Source organism: Oncorhynchus keta, unplaced genomic scaffold (genome assembly GCF_023373465.1).
Source record: "Oncorhynchus keta strain PuntledgeMale-10-30-2019 unplaced genomic scaffold, Oket_V2 Un_contig_28052_pilon_pilon, whole genome shotgun sequence".
Classification (NCBI taxonomy): domain Eukaryota; kingdom Metazoa; phylum Chordata; class Actinopteri; order Salmoniformes; family Salmonidae; genus Oncorhynchus; species Oncorhynchus keta.
The window spans coordinates 731-20,000 of NW_026285830.1; the positions used below are offsets into that span (position 1 = coordinate 731).

Below are 19,270 nucleotides of genomic sequence, written 5' to 3' on the forward strand. Positions count from 1 at the left end.
ATGATTCCATATGTGTTATTTCATAGTTCTGATGTCTTCGCTATTATTCTACAATGTAGAAAATAGTAAAAATAAAGAAAAAACTCTTGAATGAGTAGCTGTGTCCAAACTTTGACTGATACTGTATTTACATATATTTTTAAATGTATTTTTCTTTATTATTTTCCCCTAACCCTGCCACCCCTCCTAACTGGAGTAAACTATGAACAACAACACTTAGGCTTCTACTTCCAGTTTATACATACTATATACATTTTATGGACACAATGCTCCTTACAACAGTTATATTTTGTTTGTTTTTAATCCCATCCTTCAGCTACCATCAACCCCTCCCATCCATCTCTCTAGGGGGTGGCAGGTAGCCTAGTGGTTAGAGTGTAGGGGTGGCAGGTAGACTAGTGCCCAGAGTGTAGGGTGGCGGCCAGTGTAGGGGAGACTAGTGCTTAGAGTGTAGGGGTGGCAGGTAGCCTAGTGGTTAGAGTGTAGGGCGGCAGGTAGCCTAGTGGTTAGAGTGTAGGGGTTGCAGGTAGCCTAGTGGTTTGAAGTGTAGGGGTGGCAGGTAGCCTAGTGGTTAGAGTGTAGGACGGCAGGTAGTCTAGTGGTTAGAGTGTAGGGCGGCAGGTAGTCTAGTGGTTAGAGTGTAGGGGCGGCAGGTAGCCTGGTGGTTAGAGTGTAGGAATGGCAGGTAGCCTAGTGGTTAGAGTGTAGGGGCGGCAGGTAGTCTAGTGGTTAGAGTGTAGGGGTGGCAGGTAGCCTAGTGGTTAGAGTGTAGGGCGGCAGGTAGCCCTAGTGGTAAGAGTGTAGGGCGGCAGGTAGTCTAGTGGTTAGGTGTAGGGGGCGGCAGGTAGTCTAGTGGTTAGAGTGTAGGGGTGGCAGGTAGTCTAGTGGTTAGAGTGTAGGGACGGCAGGTAGCCTGGTGGTTAGAGTGTAGGGGCGGCAGGTAGTCTAGTGGTTAGAGTGTAGGGGCGGCAGGTAGTCTGGTGGTTAGAGTGTAGGGCGGCAGGTAGCCTAGTGGTTAGAGTGTAGGGCGGCAGGTAGTCTAGTGGTTAGAGTGTAGGGGCGGCAGGTAGCTAGTGGTTAGAGTGTAGGGGGGCAGGTAGTCTAGTGGTTAGAGTGTAGGGGCGGCAGGCCCAGCCTAGTGGCTAGAGTGTAGGGGGCAGGTAGTCTAGTGGTTAGAGTGTAGGGGCGGCAGGTAGCCTAGTGGTTAGAGTGTAGGGGTGGCAGGTAGCCTAGTGGTTAGAGTATAGGGGCGGCAGGTAGCCTATGGTTTGAGCAGTGGGCCAGTAACCGAAAAGGTCCCTGCGCTGACAAAGTAAAATGCTGTCGTTCTGCCCCTGAATAAGTCAGTTAACCCACTGTTTCTATGTCATCATTGTAAATAAAAATGTGTTCTTAACTGACTTGCCTAGTTAAATTTTAAAAAATCTCTGATGTTTATGGACACAATGTATTTTACATTAGTTATCTTGTTGTTTTTAATCCTTCAGCTCCACTCAACCCAAACATCAGTTTTTTGATTTATATTTGCCATATATTTTTCAACTGTGCTGCTGTGATATATTTTTCAACTGTCTTCCTAAAATTATCCGCCGCCATTGTTGCAACCCCTGTTACTAGTCTGTTCAACCTCTCTTTCGTATCGTCTGAGATTCCTAAAGATTGGAAAGATTGGAAAGCGGCCCGGGGTCATCCCCATCTTCGGGTCTACACTCTAGACCCAAGCTGTTACAGACCTATATCCATCCTGCCCCTGCCTTTCTAAAGTCTTCGAAAGCCAAGTGAACAAACAGATCACCGATCATTTGAATCCACTGTACCTTCTCCGCTATGCAATCTAGTTTCCGAGCTGGTCACCGGTGCACCTCAGCCACGCTCAAGGTCCTAAACTATATCATAACCGCCATCGATAAAAGACAGTACTGTGCAGCTGTCTTCACCGACCTGGCCAAGGCTTTCGACTCTGTCAATCACAGTATTCTTATCGGCAGACTCAACAGCTTTGGTTTCTCTAAGGATTGCCTCACCTGGTTCACTAACTACTTCTCAGATAGAGTTCAGTGTGTCAAATCGGAGGGTCTGTTGTCCGGACCTCTGGCAGTCTCTATGGGGGTGCCACAGGGTTCAATTCTCAGGCCGACTCTTTTCTCTGTATATATCAGTGATGTCGCTCTTACTACGCAGACGACACCATTCTGTATACCTCTGGCCCTTCGTTTGGACACTATGTTAACCAACCTCCAAATGAGCTTCAACACCATACAACACTCCTTCCGTGGCCTCCAACTGCTCTTAAATGCTAGTCAAACTAAATGCATGCTTTTCAACCGATCGCTGCCTGCACCCGCATGCCCGACTAGCATCACTACTCTAGATGTTTCTGATTTAGAATATGTGGACAACTATAAATACCTAGGTATAACCAGAATCGACTTCATATTTCGCAACAAGGCCGCCCTTCACTCATGCTGCCAAACAGCACCCTCGTAAAACTGACTATCCTACCGATCCTTGACTTCGGCGATGTCATTTACAAAATAACCTCCCTACCCTCTACTCAGCAAATTGTGTCTGCAGTCTATCACAGTGCCAACCCGTTTGTCACCACTGCGACCTGTATGCTCTCGTTGGCTGGTCCTCGCTTCATATTTGTCGCCAGAACCACTGGCTCAGGTCATCTATAAGTCTTTGCCCCAGGCATAGCTCCGCCTTATCGCAGCTCACTGGTCACCATAACAACACCCATCCGTAGCACGCCCTCCAGCAGCTATATCTCACTGGTCACCCCCAAAGCCAATTCCTCTTTGGCCACCTTTCTTTCCTTCCAGTTCTCTGCTGCCAATGACTGGAAAATTTTCAAAAATCACTGAAGTTGGAGACTTATCTCCCTCTCTAACTTTAAGCATCAGCTGTCAGAGCAGCTTCCCAATCGCTGCAGCTGTACACAGTCCATCTGTAAATAGCCCATCCAACCAACTACCTACCTCATCCCCATATATGCTTTTGTTTTTCTGCTCTTTTACACACCAGTATCTCTACTTGCACATCTATCATTCCAGTGTAAATTTCTAAATTGTAATTATTTCACCACTATGGCCTATTTATTGCCTTACCTCCCTTATCTTACCTCATTTGCACACACTGTATATAGACTTTTCAATTGTGTTATTGACTGTACGTTTGTTTATTCCATGTGTATCTCTGAGTTGTTGTTTGTGTCGCACTGCTTTGCTTTATCTTGGCCTGGTCGCAAGGTTGTAAATGAGAACTTGTTCTCAACTAGACTACCTGGTTAAATAAAAGTGAAATAAAATGTAGAAAATAAACTCTGCAGGATTGGTTCTTACAATGTCCTCTCTTGTGGAGGCAGCCTTTTTTTTCGCTAACTCGACTCAGCTATCCAATAGGAGCTACAGAGCATGATTAGCTATCCAATAGGAGCTACAGAGCATGATTAGCTATCCAATAGGAGCTACAGAGCATGATTAGCTATCCAATAGGAGCTATAGAGCATGATTAGCTATCCAATAGGAGCTACAGAGCATGATTAGCTATCCAATAGGAGCTACAGAACATGATTAGCTATCCAATAGGAGCTACAGAGCATGATTAGCTATCCAATAGGAGCTACAGAGCATGATTAGCTATCCAATAGGAGCTATAGAGCATGATTAGCTATCCAATAGGAGCTACAGAGCATGATTAGCTATCAATAGAACTACAGAACATGATTAGCTATCCAATAGGGCTAAGAGCATGATTAGCTATCCAATGGGCTGTATGATTAGCTATCAATAAGACTACAGAGCATGATTAACTATCCAATAGGAGCTACAGAGCATGATTAGCTATCAATAGGCGCTACAGGCATGATTATTCTATCCAGTAGGGCTACAGAGCATGATTAGCTATCCAATAGGAGCTACAGAGCATGATTAGCTATCATCGAGCTACCAGGCATAGATTAACTATCCAATAGGAGCTACAGAACATGATTAGCTATCCAATAGGAGCTACAGAGCATGATTAATACTATCAATAGGCGCTACAAGCATGATTAGCTATCAATAGAGCTACAGAACATGATTAGCTGTCAATAGGAGCTACAGAGCATGATTAGCTATCAATAGGAGCTACAGAGCATGATTAGCTGTCAATAGGAGCTACAGAGCATGATTAGTATTATCTTTGGGTGTTTGGGCCAGAGGGTCAACTTATTGTATTCCCATCTCTACAGTAGAGCCACACTAACCTATCTCAGCCTCTAAAAACGACGTAAACCAGTCGCTACAAAAGCAGAGTGGTTGCTAACACAAACTCAGTGTAGCGGCCTTGATATAAGTACATTATTATTGTGGTTTGTGGTACAATGGTTCTCCTTTGGGATATTCTAGAATATTCTAGAAGCTTCTCTCCACTTTAAGACACCTGTTCACCTGTCGTTGTTACTGTGCTCCGTATAGGGATTGCAGTCAGAATGGCGTCAGTAGGAAGTGGCAAGTGCATGATTAAATGTGTTGTGTGTCGATATGAAGTATAACAGGGAGTCGTCCTCCGTTACATCCAGTCAATGACATCACAGGAACCTTGCAATGTTACAGGAGCTGCTGTTGTTTCATCCGTGTTGTAATATATTCAACTGGGGATATGCAGGGTCCCTGGACAATTGAGACGTGGAGACACACACACACACTGGAGCAGGCAGACTAATGTATTGCTCTCCACTGGTTGTCAGCCAGCATCTCTATAGGAGGCACCCTGCAGAGAGACAATACAGAATCCCAGCCCCTTGATTAAGCTCTGTTTTATTATGTGTGTGTGTGTGCGTACGTGTGTGTGTCTGTCTATTATCCTGTGTGTGTGTCTATACGTGTGTGTGTGTGGTGCTCACTCAAGTGTGTCCACAGTGTGTGTATTAACAGTGTGTGTCTCCCCCTGCAGGTCGTTATGCAGAGAGGACATCTTTGGGATCTGTTCAGCAGAAGCCAACAGCTTCTACATGAGAATGAACAGCCTCCAGGAGAGAGTGGACCTACTGGCTGTCAAAGTCACACAGCTAGACTCTACCGTGGAAGAAGGTGTGTGTGTGTGGGGGGTTCAGGAGATATGATCACCTGAGATCTTCTTCTCTTCTTCTTACCCTCCTCTCTTCTTCTCTCTTCTCTTTCTTCTCCTTACCTCTCTCTCTCTTCTCTTCTCCTTACCTCTCCTCTCTCTCCTCTTCTCCTTACCTCTCTCTACCGCTCTTCTTCTCCTCTTCTCTCTTACTTCTCTCTCTCTTCTTCTCTCTCTTCTCTACCTCTCCTCTCTCCTCTCTTCTTCGCTCTTCTTCTTCGCTCTTCTCTTCTATTCTCCTTACACTCTCTTCTCTTCTCCTTACCTCTCCTCTCTTCTTCTCTCTTCTCTTCTCCTACCTCTCCTCTCTTCTTCTCCTCTTCTCTTACCTCTCCTCTCTTCTTCTCTCTTCTCTTCTCTTACCTCTCCTCTCTTCTCTTCTCCTTACCTCTCCCCTCTTCTTCTCCTCTTCTCCGTACCTCTCCTCTCTTCTCTTCTCCTTACCGCACCTCTCTTCTTCTCTTCTCTTCTCCTTACCTCTCCTCTCCTCTCTTCTTCTCCTCTTCTCCTTACCTCTCCTCTCCTCTCTTCTTCTCCTCTTCTCCATACCTCTCCTCTCTTCTTCTCCTCTTCTCCTGACCTCTCCTCTCTTCTCCTTACCTCTCCTCTCCTCTCTTCTTCTCCTCTTCTCCTTACCTCTCCTCTCTTCTTCTCTCTTCTCTTCTCCTCACCTCTCCTCTCTTCTTCTTCTCTTCTCCCTCTCTTCTTCTCCTCTTCTCCTTACCTCTCCTCTCTTCTTTCCTTTTCTGTTTAGCCTCTCCTCTCTTCTCTTCTTTATGTTTCTCTTCTTCGCTCTTCTCTTCTCTTCTCTACCTCTCCTCTCTTCTTCTCCTTAGCGCTCCTCTCTTCTCTTCTCTTCTCTACCGCTCCTCTCTTCTTCGGCTCTTCTCTTCTATTCTCCTTACCTCTCCTCTCTTCTCTTCTCCTTCTCTCTCTCTTCTTCTGGCTTCTCTTCTCCATACCTCTCATATCTTCTCTCCTCTTCTTCTTACCTCTCCTCTCTTCTTTCTCTTCTCTTCTCCTCACCTCTCCTCTCTTCTTCTCCTCTTCTTCTGACCTCTCCTCTCTTCTCCTTCTTCTCTTCTCTTCTTCTCTTCTCTTCTTCTCTTCTCCTTACCTCTCCTCTCCTCTCTTCTTCTCCTCTTCTCTGACCTCTCCTCTCCTCTCTTCTTCTCCTCTTCTCCTTACCTCTCCTCTCTTCTTCTCTCTTCTCTTCTCCTACCTCTCCTCTCTTCTTCTTCTCTTCTCCTTACCTCTCCTCTCTTCTTCTTCTCTTCTCCTTACCTCTCCTCTCCTTCTTCTCTTCTCCTTACCTCTCCTCTCTTCTTCTTCTCTTCTCCTTCCTCTCCTCTCTTCTTCTCTCTTCTCTTCTCCTTACCTCTCCTCTCTTCTTCTCCTCTTCTTCTCCTCTTCTCCTTACCTCTCCCCTCTTCTTCTCCTCTTCTCCGTACCTCTCCTCTCTTCTCTTCTCCTTACCGCACCTCTCTTCTTCTCTTCTCTTCTCTTCCTCTCATCTCTCTCCTACTCTTCTCTCTCTTCTCCTCTCTCTTCTCCTCTCTCTCCTCTCTTCTCACCTCTCCTCTCTCTTCTTCTCCTCTTCTCCTCACCTCTCCTCTCTTCTCTTACCTCTCCTCTCTCTCTTCTTCTCTCTTCTCCTTACCTCTCCTCTCTTCTTCTCTCTTCTCTTCTCCTCTCTCTCTCTCTTCTTCTTCTCTTCTCCTCTCCTCTCTCTCTCTCTTCTTCTCTCTCCTTCCTCTCCTCTCTCTCTTCTCTTCTCCTTACCTCTCCTCTCTTCTTCTCTCTTCTCTTCTCTCTCCTCTCTTCTCTCCTCTCTTCTCTTCTCTCTCTCTCTCCTCTCTCTCTCTCTCTCTCTTCTCTCTCTCTCTTCTCCTCTCTCTCTCTCCTCTCTTCTCTCTCTCTTCTCTCTCTCCTCTCCTCTCTCTCTTCTTCTCTCTCTTCTCTTACCTCTCTCTCTTCTCTCTCTCCTCTCCTCTCTCTCTCTTCTCTCTTCTCTTCTCCTCCCCTCTCTCTCTCTCTCTTCTCTTCTCCTCACCTCTCTCTCTTCTTCTCTCTTCTCTTCTCTCTCTCCTCTCTCTCTCTCTTCTCTTCTCCTTCCTCTCCTCTCCTCTCTTCTTCTCTCTTCTCTTCTCTCTCCTCTCTCTCTCTCTTCTCTCTTCTCCTACCTCTCTCTCTCTTCTCTTCTCTACCTCTCCTCTCTTCTCCTTACTTCTCCTCTCTCTCTCTTCTTCTCCTCTTCTCCATTACCTCTCCTCTCTTCTCTTCTCCTCTTCTCTCTCCTCTCCTCTTCTTCTTCTCTTCTCTTCTCTCTTACCTCTCCTCTCCTCTCTTCTTCTCCTCTTCTCCATACCTCTCCTCTCTTCTTCTCTCTCTTCTCCTGACTCTCTCCTCTCTTCTCCTCTACTCTCTCCTCTCCTCTCTTCTTCTCCTCTCTCTCCTCTCTTCTCTCTCTCTTCTCTTCTCCTCACCTCTCCTCTCTTCTTCTCTCTCTTCTCCTTACCTCTCCTCTCTTCTTCTTCTCTTCTCTTACCTCTCCTCTCTTCTTCTCTTCTCCTTCCTATATCCTCTTCTTCTATATTTCTCTTCTCCTTACCTCTCCTCTCTTCTTCTCCTCTTCTCTTATCCATATATCCTCTCTTCTTTATATATCTTCTTCTTTTACCTCTCCTCTCTTTTCCTTGCCTTTCCTCTTCTTCTCTTCTCCGTGCCTCTCATATCTTTCTCTTTATTTCCTTTTCACCTCTCTTCTTCTCTTCTCTTCTATTTACCTCTCCTCTCCTCTCTTCTTCTCCTCTTCTCCATACCTCTCCTCTCTTCTTCTCCTCTTCCCTGACATATCTCCTCTCTTCTTCTCTCTTCTCTTCTCCTCACCTATCCTCTCTTCTTCTTCTCTTCTCCGCACCTCTCCTCTCTTCTTCTTCTCTTCTCTTCTCCTCTCCTCTCTTCTTCTTCTCTTCTCCTTCCTCTCCTCTCTTCTTCTCTCTTCTCTTCTCCTTACCTTTCCTCCCCTTCTTCTTCTCTTCTTCTCTCTACCTCTTCTCTCTTCTCTTCTCCTACCTCTCCTCTTCTTCTTCTCTCTTCTCTTCTCCTCTTCTTCTCCTCTTCTCTTCCTTCTCTTATCCTTTATCATATTTATCTTTCCTTTCCATATCCTCTCTTCTTCTATCTTCTCTTCTCCTCACCTAAATCTCTTCTTCTATTTCTCCTCCACCTCTCCTCTCTTCTTCTTTCTTCTCTTCCTCCACCTCTCCTCTCTTCTTTTTTCTTCTCTATCGCCACCTCTCCTCTCTTCTTCTCTCTTCTCTTCTCCTTACCTCTCCTCTCCTCTCTTCTTCTCTCTTCTCTTTATACCTCTCCCTCTCCTCTCTTCTTTCTTCTCCTTACCTCTCACTCTCCTCTCTTCTTCTCCTCTTCTATAATAGCATCCTCTCCTCTTTCCTCCTCTCTTCTTCTCCTCTTCTCCTTACCTCTCCTCTCTTCTTCTCCTCTTCTCCTTACCTCTCCTCTTCTTCTCTCTTCTCTCTCTTCTCTCTCTCTCTCTCTTCTTCTCTCTTCTCCTTCCTCTCTCTCTCTTCTTCTCTCTTCTCTTCTCCTTACCTCTCCTCTCTTCTCTCTCTCTTCTCTTCTCCTTACCTCTCTCTCTCTTCTCTCTCTCTTCTCTTCTCTCTTCCTCTCTCTTCTCTTCTCCTTCCTCTCCTCTCTTCTTCTCTCTTCTCTTCTCCTCTCTCTCTCTCTCTCTCTCTTCTCTCTTCTCTCTCCTCTCTCTCTTCTCTTCTCTTCTCTCTCTCTTCTCTCTCCTCTCTCTCTCTCTTCTCTCTTCTCTTCTCTCTCTCCTCTCTCTCTTCTCTCTCTTCTCTCTCTCCTCACTCTCTCCTCTCTTCTCTCTCTCTCTCTCTTCTCTTCTTCTCCTCTCTTCTTCTCTCTTCTCTTCTCCTTCTCTCTCATCTCTTCTCTCTCTCCTCTCCTCTCTCTCTCTTCTCTCTCTCTTCTCTTCTCTCTCCTCTCTCTCTCTTCTCTCTCTTCTCTTCTCCTCACCTCTCCTCTCTTCTTCTTCTCTTCTCCTTACCTCTCATATCTTCTCTTCTCCTTACCTCTCTCTTTCTTCTCTCTTCTCTTCCCCTCACCTCTCCTCTCTTCTTCTCTCTTATTTTCCTCACCTCTCCTCTCTTCTTCTCTCTTCTCTTCTCCTTACCTCTCCTCCTTCTTCTCTCTTCTCTTCTCTTCTCCTATCTTCTCTTCTCTCTACCTCTCCTCTCTTCTTCTCTCTTCTCTTCTCCTTCACCTCTCCTCTCTTCTTCTTATCTTCTCTTCTCTCCTCTCCTCTCTTCTTCTTATCTTCTCCTTCCTCTCTCATATCTTCTCTTCTCCTTACCTCTCCTCTCTTCTTCTTCTCTTCTCTTATATTATACGTCTCCTCTCTTCTTCTCTCTTCTCTCTTCTCCTATTCTCATCTCTTCTTCCTTCTCATACCTCTTTATCTTCTAATTCTCCTTACCTCTCCTCTCTTCTTCTCTCTTCTCTTCCCCTCACCTCTCCTCTCTTCTTCTCTCTTCTCTTCTCCTTGCCTCTCTCTCTTCTTCTCTCTTCTCTTCTCCTTACCTCTCCTCTCTTCTTCTCTCTTCTATATTCCTTACCTCTCATATCTTCTCTTCTCCTTACCTCTCCTCTTCTTCTCTCTTCTCTTCTCCTCCCCTCTCCTCTCTTCTTCTCTTCTCTTCTCCTCACCTCTCCTCTCTTCTTCTTCTCTTCTCTTACCTCTGTATCTTCTCTTCTCATACCTCTCCTCTCTTCTTCTCTCTTCTCTTCTCTTTACCTAAATAATAATCTCTTCTTCTCTCTTCTCTTTTATGTTTATCTTCTTCTTCTCTTCTCCTTAAGAATAATCATATCTTTTCCTTACCTCACTCCTCTATGTTTCTCTCTTCTCTTCTCCTCCTCTCCTCCTCTTCTTTCCTTACCTCTCTTCTCTTCTCCTTACCTCTCCTCTCCTTACTTATCTTCTCCTTCTCACCTCTCTTCTTCTTATCTTCTCCTTCCTCACCTCTCTTCTTCTCTCTTCTCTTCTCCTTCCTCTCTCTCTCTCTCTTCTCTCTTCTCTCTTCTCTCCTCTCTCCTCTCTCTCTCTCTCTCTCTTCTCTCTCCTCTCCTCTCTTCTTCTTCTCTTCTCTTTCCTCTCTCTCTTCTCTTCTTCTCTCTCCTCTCTCTCTTCTCTCTTCTCTTCTCCTCTCCTCTCCTCTCTTCTTTTCTCTTACTCTCTCCTCTCTCTTCTCTCTTCTCTCTCTTCCTCTCTCTCTCTTCTTCTCTCTCTCTCTCTCTTCTCTCTCTCTCTCTTCTCTCTTCTCTTCTCCTTCCTCTCTCTCTCTTCTCTCTTCTCTCTCTCCTCTCCTCTCCTCTCTTCTTCTCTCTTCTCTCTCTCTCTCTCCTCTCTTCTCTCTCTCTTCTCTTACCTCTCCTCTCTTCTCTTCTCTTCTCCTTCTCTCTTCTCTCTTCTCTCTCTTCTCTTCTCCTTACCTCTCCTCTCTTCTCTTCTCTTCTCTCTCCTCTCTTCCTCCTCTCTTCTCCTTACCTCTCTCTCTTCTTCTGTTTTCTGTTTACCTCTCCTCTCTTCTTCTCTCTTCTCTTCTCCTTACCTCTCTTCTCTTCTCTTCTCTTCTCTTCTCTTCTCTTCTCTACCGCTCCTCTCTTCTTCTCCTCTTCTCTTCTCTTCTCTTCTCTTCTCTTCTCTACCTCTCCTCTCTTCTTCTCCTTACCTCTCCTCTCTTCTCTTCTCTTCTCTTCTCTACCGCTCCTCTCTTCTTCGCTCTTCTCTTCTATTCTCCTTACCTCTCCTCTCTTCTTCTCTCTTCTCTTCTCCATACCTCTCCTCTCTTCTTCTTACCTCTCCTCTCTTCTTCTCTCTTCTCTTCTCCTTACCTCTCCTCTCTTCTCTTCTCCTTACCTCTCCCCTCTTCTTCTCCTCTTCTCCATTTTCATATATCTCTTCTCTCCTTGCCTTACCGCTCCTCTCTTCTTCCTCTTCTCTTCTCCTTACCTAAATCTCCTCTCTTCTTCTCCTCTTCCTCCATACCTTCCTCTCTTCTTCTCCTCTTCTCCTGACCTCTCCTCTCTTCTCCTTGCCTCTATATCTCCTCTCTTCTTCTCCTCTTCTCCTTACCTCTCCTCTCTTCTCTCTTCTCTTCTCTTCTCCTCACCTCTCCTCTCTTCTTCTTCTCTTCTCCTTATCTTTCTCTTCTTCTTCTCTTCTCCTTACCTCTCCTCTCTTCTTCTTCTCTTCTCTTCCCTCACCTCTCCTCTCTTCTTCTCTCTTCTCTTCTCCTCACCTCTATCTCTTCTTCTCTCTTCTCTTCTCTACCTCTCCTCTCTTCTTCTCTCTTCTTCTCCTCCACCTTTATCATTGTATATATTTATCTTCTCCTCACCTCTCCTCTCTTCTTCTTATCTTCTCCTTACCTCTCTATCTTCTCTTCTCTCTTCTCTCTCTTCTTCTCTCTTCTCTTATCCTACCTCTACTCTCTTCTTATTCTTCTCTTCTCTTCTCCTCACCTCTCTTCTCTTCTTCTTCTCTTCTCTTACCTTCTCTCTTCTCTTCTCCTTACCTCTCCTCTCTTCTTCTCTCTTCTCTTCCCATCACCTCTCCTCTCTTCTTTTCCTTACCTCTCCTCTCTTCTCTTCTCCTTACCTCTCCTCTCTTCTTCTTATCTTCTCCTTCCTCACCTCTCTTCTTCTCTCCTCTTCTCCTTCCCTCCTCTCTTCTTCTCTCTTCTCTTCTCCTCTTCTCTCCTCTCTTCTTCTTTCCTCTTCTCTTCCTCTCCTCTCTTCTTCTCTCTTCTCTTCTCCTTACCTCTCCTCTCTTCTTCTCTCTTCTCTTCTCCTCACCTCCTCTCTTCTTTCCTTACCTCTCCTCTCTTCTTCTCTTCTCCTCACCTCTCCTCTCTTCTTTTCCTTACCTTCCCTCTCTTCTCTCTTCTCTTCTCCCTCACCTCTGTTTCTCTTCTTTGCCTTACCTCTCCTCTCTTCTTCTCTCTTCTCTTCTCCTCACCTCTCCTCTCTTCTTTTCATACCTCTCCTCTCTTCTTCTCTCTCTTCTCTTCTCCTACCTCTCCTCTCTTCTTTTCCTTACCTCTTTATCTTTTCTCTTTCTCTTCTCCTCACCTCTCCTCTCCTTCTTTTCCTACCTCTCCTCTCTTCTTCTCTCTTCTCTTCTCCTCTCCTCTCCTCTCTTCTTTTCCTTACCTCTCCTCTCTTATTCTCTCTTCTCTTCTCCACCTCTCCTCTCTTCTTCTCTCTTCTCTCCTCCTTACCTCTCTTCTCTTATCCATACCTCTCCTCTCTTCTTATCTCTTCTCTTCTCTTCTCCTCACCTCTCTTCTCTTATCCATACCTCTCCTCTCTTCTTCTCTCTTCTCTTATCCATACCTCTCCTCTCTTCTTCTCTCGTCTCTTCTCCATACCTCTCCTCTCTTCTATTCTCCTTACCTCTCCTCTCTTCTCTTCTCTCCTCTCTCTCTTCTCCTCTCCTCTCTCTCCTCTTCTCTTCTCTCTCTCTTCTCTCTTCTTCTCTCTCTTCTCCTTACCTCTCCTCTCCTCTCTTCTTCTCCTCTTCTCCTGCTCCTCTCTTCTTCTCCTCTTCTCTACCTCTCCTCTCTCTCTTCTCTCTCTCTCTTCTCCATACAAATAATCCTCTCTCTCTTCTTCTCCTTTCTCCTTACCTCTCCTCTCCTCTCTTCTTCTCCTCTTCTCGCGCCTCTCCTCTCTTCTTCTCCTCTTCTCTGACCTCCTCTCTTTTACTTATCTCTTCTCCTCACCTCTCTCTCTTCTTGTTCTCTTCTCCTCACCTCTATCTCTTCTTCTTCTCTTCTCCTTACCTCTCCTCTCTTCTTCTTCTCTTCTCCTTCCTCCTCTCTTCTTCTCTTCTCTTCTCCTTACCTTTCCTCCCCTCTTCTTCTCCTCTTCTCCTTACGTAATCTTCTCTCTTCTCTTCTCCTCACCTCTCCTCTCTTCTTCTCTCTTCTCTTCTCCTCACCTCTCCTCTCTTCTTCTCTTCTCCTTACCTCTCATATCTTCTCTTCTCCTTACCTCTCCTCTCTTCTTCTTCTTCTCTTCTTCACCCCTCCTCTCTTCTCCTCAATATTTCCTCTCTTCTTCTTTCTTCTCTTCTCCTTACCTCTAAATCTCTTCTTCTCTCTTCTCTTCTCCTTACCTCTCCTCTCCTCTAATTCTTCTCTCTTCTCCTTACCTCTCCTCTCCTCTCTTCTTCTCCTCTTCTCCATACCTCTCCTCTCTTCTTCTCTTCTTACGACCTTTTTCTCTCACTCTCTTCTTTCCTCCTTACCTCTCCTCTCTTCTTCTCTTCTTCTCCTCTTCTCCTTACCTCTCATATCTTCTTCTTCTCCTCTTTCCTCTTCTCTTACCTCTTCTCTTTCTCTCTTCTCTTTCCTCCTCTCTCTCTTCTTTCTCTCTTCTCTTTCTCTCTTTCTTCTTCTCCTCTTCTCCTCTCTATCTTCTCTTCTCTTCTCCACTCTTCTATCTTCTCTTCTCCTCACCTCTCCTCTCTTCTTCTCTCTTCTCTTCTCCTCACCTCTCCTCTCTTCTTCTCTCTTCTTTCTCCTTACCTCTCCTCTCTTCTTCTCTCTTCTCTTCTCATTTACCTCTCCTCTCTTCTTCTCTCTTCTACCTTCATATCATATCTTCTCTTCTTACCTCTCCACTCTTCTTCTCTCTCTCTCTTCTTCCTATGTTTCCCTCTCTCTTCTTCTCTCTTCTCTTCTCCTGTTTATGTTTTTCTTCTTCTCTTTTTGTTCTCATATCTTCTCTTCTCCTTACCTCTCCACTCTGTTTATCTCTTCTCTTCCCCTCACCTCTCTCCTCTCTTCTTCTCTCTTCTCTTCTCCTCACCTCTCCTCTCTTCTTCTCTCTTCTCTTTTTTACCTCTCCTCTCTTCTTCTCTCTTCTCTTCTCCTTACCTCTCATGTCTTCTCTTCTCCTCACCTCTCCTCTCTTCTTCTTCTCTTCTCCTTACCTCTCATATCTTCTCTTCTCATACCTCTCCTCTCTTCTTCTCTCTTCTCTTCTCCTCACCTCTCCTCTCTTCTTCCTCTCTTCTCTTCTCCTCCTCTCCTCTCTTCTTCTTCTCTTCTCCTTACCTCTCTTCTCTCCTTACCTCTCCTCTCGTCTTCTCTCTTCTCTTCTCCTCACCTCTCCTCTCTTCTTCTTATCTTCTCCTTCCTCACCTCTCTTCTTCTTATCTTCTCCTTCCTTCTCTCTTCTTCTCTCTTCTCTTCTCCTTCCTCCCACCTCTTCTCTCTTCTCTTCTCCTTCCTCTCCTCTCTTCTTCTCTCTTCTCTTCTCCTTCCTCTCCTCTCTTCTTCTCTCTTCTCTTCTCCTTACCTCTCCTCTCCTCTCTTCTTCTCTTCTTCTCCATACCTCTTCTCTTCTTCTCTTCTCCTGACCTCTCCTCTCCTCTCCTTCTTCTTCTCCTCTTCTCCCATCCTCTCTCTTCTCCTCTTCTCTCTCTTCTCCTTACCTCTCCTCTCTTCTTCTTCTCCCTCTTCTCCCTCTCCTCTTCTTCCTCTTCTCTTCTCCTTACCCTCTCCTCTCTTCTTCTCTCTTCTCTTCTCCTGCCTCTCTTATCTTCTCTTCTCCTTACCTCTCCTCTCTCCTCTCTTCTTCTTATCTTCTCTCTTCCTCTCTCTTCTTCTCTCTTCTCTTCTCCTTCCCTCTCCTCTCTTCTTCTCTCTTCTCTTCTCCTCCTCTCCTCTCTTCTTCTTATCTTCTCCTCTCCTCTCCTCTTCCTCTCTTCTCTTCTCTTCTCTTCTCTCTCCTCTCTTCTTCTCTCTTCTCTTCTCCTCACCTCTCCTCTCTTCTCCTTTCCTTCCTCTCCTCTCTTCTTCTCTCTTCTCCCCTCCTCTTCTCTCCCCTATTTCTCTTCTCCTCACTCTTCTCCTCTCTTCTTCTCTTCTCTTCTCCTTACCTCTCCTCTCTCTTCTTCTCTCTTCTCTTTCTCCTCTCCTCTCCTTCTTCTCTCCTCTTCTCCATACCTCTCCTCTTCTTCTCTTCTCTTTTCTCCTTAATACCTCTCCTCTTCTTCTCCTCTCTTCTCCTCTCCTCTCTTCTTCTCCTCTTCTCCTTACCTCTCCTCTCTTCTTCTCCTCTTCTCTTCTTCTCACCTCTCCTCTCTTCTTCTCTCTTCTCTTCTCCTTACCTCTCTCTTATCTTCTTCTCTTCTCCTTACCTCTCTTCTTCTCTCTTCTCTTCTCCTTACCTCTCCTCTCTTCTTCTCTCTTCTCTTCTCCTACCTCTCCTCTCTTCTTCTTCTCTTCTCCTTACCTCTCTTCTTCTTCTTCTCTTCTCCTTACCTCTCATATCTCTCTTCTTCTTACCTCTTCTCTTCTCCTCACCTCTCCTCTCTTATCTTCTCTTCTTCCTCACCTCTCATCTCTTCTCTTCTCTTCCTCTCCTCTCTTCTTCTCTCTTCTCTTCTCCTTCCTCTCCTCTCTTCTTCTTCTCTTCTCCTTACCTCTCCTCTCTTCTTCTTCTCTTCTCCTTACCTCTCCTCTCTTCTTCTCTCTTCTCTTCTCCTTACCTCTCCTCTCTTCTCTTCTCCTTACCTCTCCTCTCTCTTCTTCTCCTCTTCTCCATACCTCTCCTCTCTTCTTCTCCTCTTCTCTACCTCTCCTCTCTTCTCTTCTCTTCTCTCACCTCTCCTCTCTTCTTCTTCTCTTCTCTTCTCTTCTCTCTTCTCCTCTCTTCTTCTCCTTACCTCTCCTCTCTTCTCTTCTCTTCTCTACCTCTCCTCTCTTCTTCTTCTCTTCTCTTCTCTTCTCCTTCCTCTCCTCTCTTCTCTTCTCCTTACCTCTCCTCTCTTCTTCTCTCTTCTCTTCTCCATACCTCTCCTCTCTTCTTCTCCTCTTCTTCTTACCTCTCTCTCTTCTTCTCTCTTCTCTTCTCCTTACCTCTCCTCTCTTCTCTTCTCCTTACCTCTCCCCTCTTCTTCTCCTCTTCTCCGTACCTCTCCTCTCTTCTCTTCTCCTTACCGCACCTCTCTTCTTCTCTTCTCTTCTCCTTACCTCTCCTCTCTCTCTTCTTCTCCTCTTCTCCATACCTCTCCTCTCTTCTTCTCCTCTTCTCCTGACCTCTCCTCTCTTCTCCTTACCTCTCCTCTCCTCTCTTCTTCTCCTCTTCTCCTTACCTCTCTTCTCTTCTCCCACCTCTCCTCTCTTCTTCTCTCTTCTCTTCCTCTCTTCTTCTTCTCTCTCCTTCCTCTTCTCTTCTCTCTTCTCTTCTCCTCACCTCTCCTATCTTCTTCTTCTCCTTACCTCTCCTCTCTTCTTCTCTCTTCTCTTCTCCTCACCTCTCCTCTCTTCTTCTCTCTTCTCTTCTCCTCACCTCTCCTCTCTTCTTCTTCACCTCTCCTCTCTTCTTCTTCTCTTCTCATATCTTCTCTTCTCCTTACCTCTCCTCTCTTCTTCTCTCTTCTCTTCTCCTCACCTCTCCTCTCTTCTTTTCCTTACCTCTCTTCTCTCTTCTCTTCTCCTTACCTCTCTCTCTTCTTCTTATCTTCTCCTTCCTCACCTCTCTTCTTCTCTCTTCTCTTTCTCCTTCCTCTCCTCTCTTCTTCTCTCTTCTCTTCTCCTTACCTCTCCTCTCTTCTTCTTATCTTCTCCTTCCTCTCCTCTCTTCTTCTCTCTTCTCTTCTCCTTACCTCTCCTCTCTCTTCTTCTTCTTCTCTTCTCTTCTCTCTCACTCCTCTCCTCTCTTCTTTTCCTTACCTCTCCTCTCTTCTTCTCTCTTCTCTTCTCCTCACCTCTCCTCTCTTCTTTTCCTTACCTCTCTCTCTTCTTCTCTCTTCTCTTCTCCTCACCTCTCCTCTCTTCTTTTCCTTACCTCTCCTCTCTTCTTCTCTCTTCTCTTCTCCTCACCTCTCCTCTCTTCTTTTCCTTACCTCTCCTCTCTTCTTCTCTCTTCTCTTCTCCTCACCTCTCCTCTCTTCTTTTCCTTCCCTCTCCTCTCTTATTCTCTTTTATCTTCTCCACACCTCTCCTCTCTTCTTCTCTCTTCTCTCCTCCTTACCTCTCTTCTCTTATCCATACCTCTCCTCTCTTCTTATCTCTTCTCTTCTCTTCTCCTCACCTCTCTTCTCTTATCCATACCTCTCCTCTCTTCTTCTCTCTTCTCTTATCCATACCTCTCCTCTCTTCTTTCTCTCGTCTCTTCTCCATACCTCTCCTCTCTTCTATTCTCCTTACCTCTCCTCTCTTCTCTATTCTCCTTACCTCTCCCTCTTCTTCTTCTCCTTCCTCCTTACCTCTCCCCTCTTCTTCTTCTCTCCTCTCTTCTCTTCTTCTTCTTCTCCTCTTCTCCTTACCTCTCCTCTCCTCTCTTCTTCTCCTCTTCTCCATACCTCTCCTCTCTTCTTCTCCTCTTCTCCATACTCTCTCTTCTCTTCTCCATACCTCCTCCTCTCTTCTTCTCCTCTTCTCCTTACCTCTCCTCTCCTCTCTTCTTCTCCTCTTCTCCTGACCTCTCCTCTCTTCTCTTCTTCCTCTCCTCTCCTCCTCTTCTTCTCCTCTTCTCCTTACCTCTCCTCTCCTCTCTTCTTCTCTTCTCTTCTCCTCACCTCTCCTCTCTTCTTCTCTTCTCCTCACCTCTCCTCTCTTCTTCTCTTCTCCTTACCTCTCCTCTCTTCTTCTCTTCTCCTCACCTCATAGCCTCAGTATCTCTTTAATGGCTCTGCTAATCACTAAAAGATGAGCCTTCTGCTGTTCTCATATCTCTCTGTGTGTGTGTGTGTGTGTGTGTGTGTGTGCGTACACGTGTGTGGTTCCTCCTAATAGGCGTACAGACAGACATAGGGACAGACGTCTTCAAGGATACATGGGGTAACATCAGAGGCAGGATGGAAAGAAGGATGGATGGAGAGTGAGGGAGGGAGTGAGAGGAGGTGGTAGGAAGAGATGGAAAGGGACAAGGAGAGAGAAAAGGAGGGGGAGATGGAGAGAAACTTTAAGATCTCAGTATGGGTCTGTCTGTCTGTCTGTCTGTCTGTCTGTCTGTCTGTCTGTCTGTCTGTCTGTCTGTCTGTCTGTCTGTCTGTCTGTCTGTCTGTCTGTCTGTCCATGTCTAACATACTATGTGCTATTAGGGTGGTATGTGTCTCTCTCTCCCATAGGAATGCATTGTATCTTCAGTCCCATAGGAATGCCTTGTATCTTCAGTCCCATAGGAATGCCTTGTATCTTCAGTCCCATAGGAATGCCTTGTATCTTCAGTCCCATAGGAATGCCTTGTATCTTCAGTCCCATAGGAATGCCTTGTATCTTCAGTCCCATAGGAATGCCTTGTATCTTCAGTCCCATAGGAATGCCTTGTATCTTCAGTCCCATAGGAATGCCTTGTATCTTCAGTCCCATATAGTAGCACTGTATTGGCATCAGACAGGGAGTTAGATTGTCAATGTGATGGTTTAGCACTCTGTGTGTGTTATGTACTCACGACTGTGTGACCCTCGGACGAACCAGGTGTATGTGTGTGTGTGTGTGTGTTTTAGCTGCTTCCCCAGAATAGCCTCAGTATCTCTTTAATGGCTCTGCTAATCACTAAAGATGAGCCTCCTGCTGTTCTCATATCTCTCAGACATAGGGACAGACATCTTCAAGGATACATGGGGTAACATCAGAGGCAGGATGGAAAGAAGGATGGATGGAGAGTGAGGGAGGGAGTGAGAGGAGGTGGTAGGAAGAGATGGAAAGGGACAAGGAGGGAGAGATGGAGAGAAGGAGGGAGAGAAGGAGGAGAGATGGAGAGAGAGGAGAGAGCGAAGGAGGGAGAGAAGGAGGGAGGAGAAGGAGGGAGAGAAGGAGAGAGAAGAGAGAGAGAGAAGGAGAGAGAGAGAGATGGAGAGAGAGAAGGAGGGAGAGATGGAGAGAGAGAAGGAGAGAGAGAGAGATGGAGAGAGAGAAGGAGGGAGAGAAGGAGAGAGAGAAGGAGAGAGAGAAGGAGAGAGAGAGATGGGAGAGAGAAGGAGGGGAGAAGGGAGAGAGAGTGATGGAGAGAGAGGAGAGAGAGAAGGAGGGAGAGATGGAGAGAGAGAAGGAGAGAGAGAGAGATGGAGAGAGAGAAGGAGGGAGAGAAGGAGAGAGAG

At 45.9% G+C, this 19,270-nt stretch overlaps 1 pseudogene; it reads left to right on the forward strand.

Moving 5' to 3' along the window:
• The first annotated feature begins 4,938 nt into the window (after window positions 1-4,938).
• Window positions 4,939-19,270, forward strand: part of LOC127923044 (actin-binding protein WASF3-like) — a 37,198-nt pseudogene continuing 22,866 nt past the window's right edge.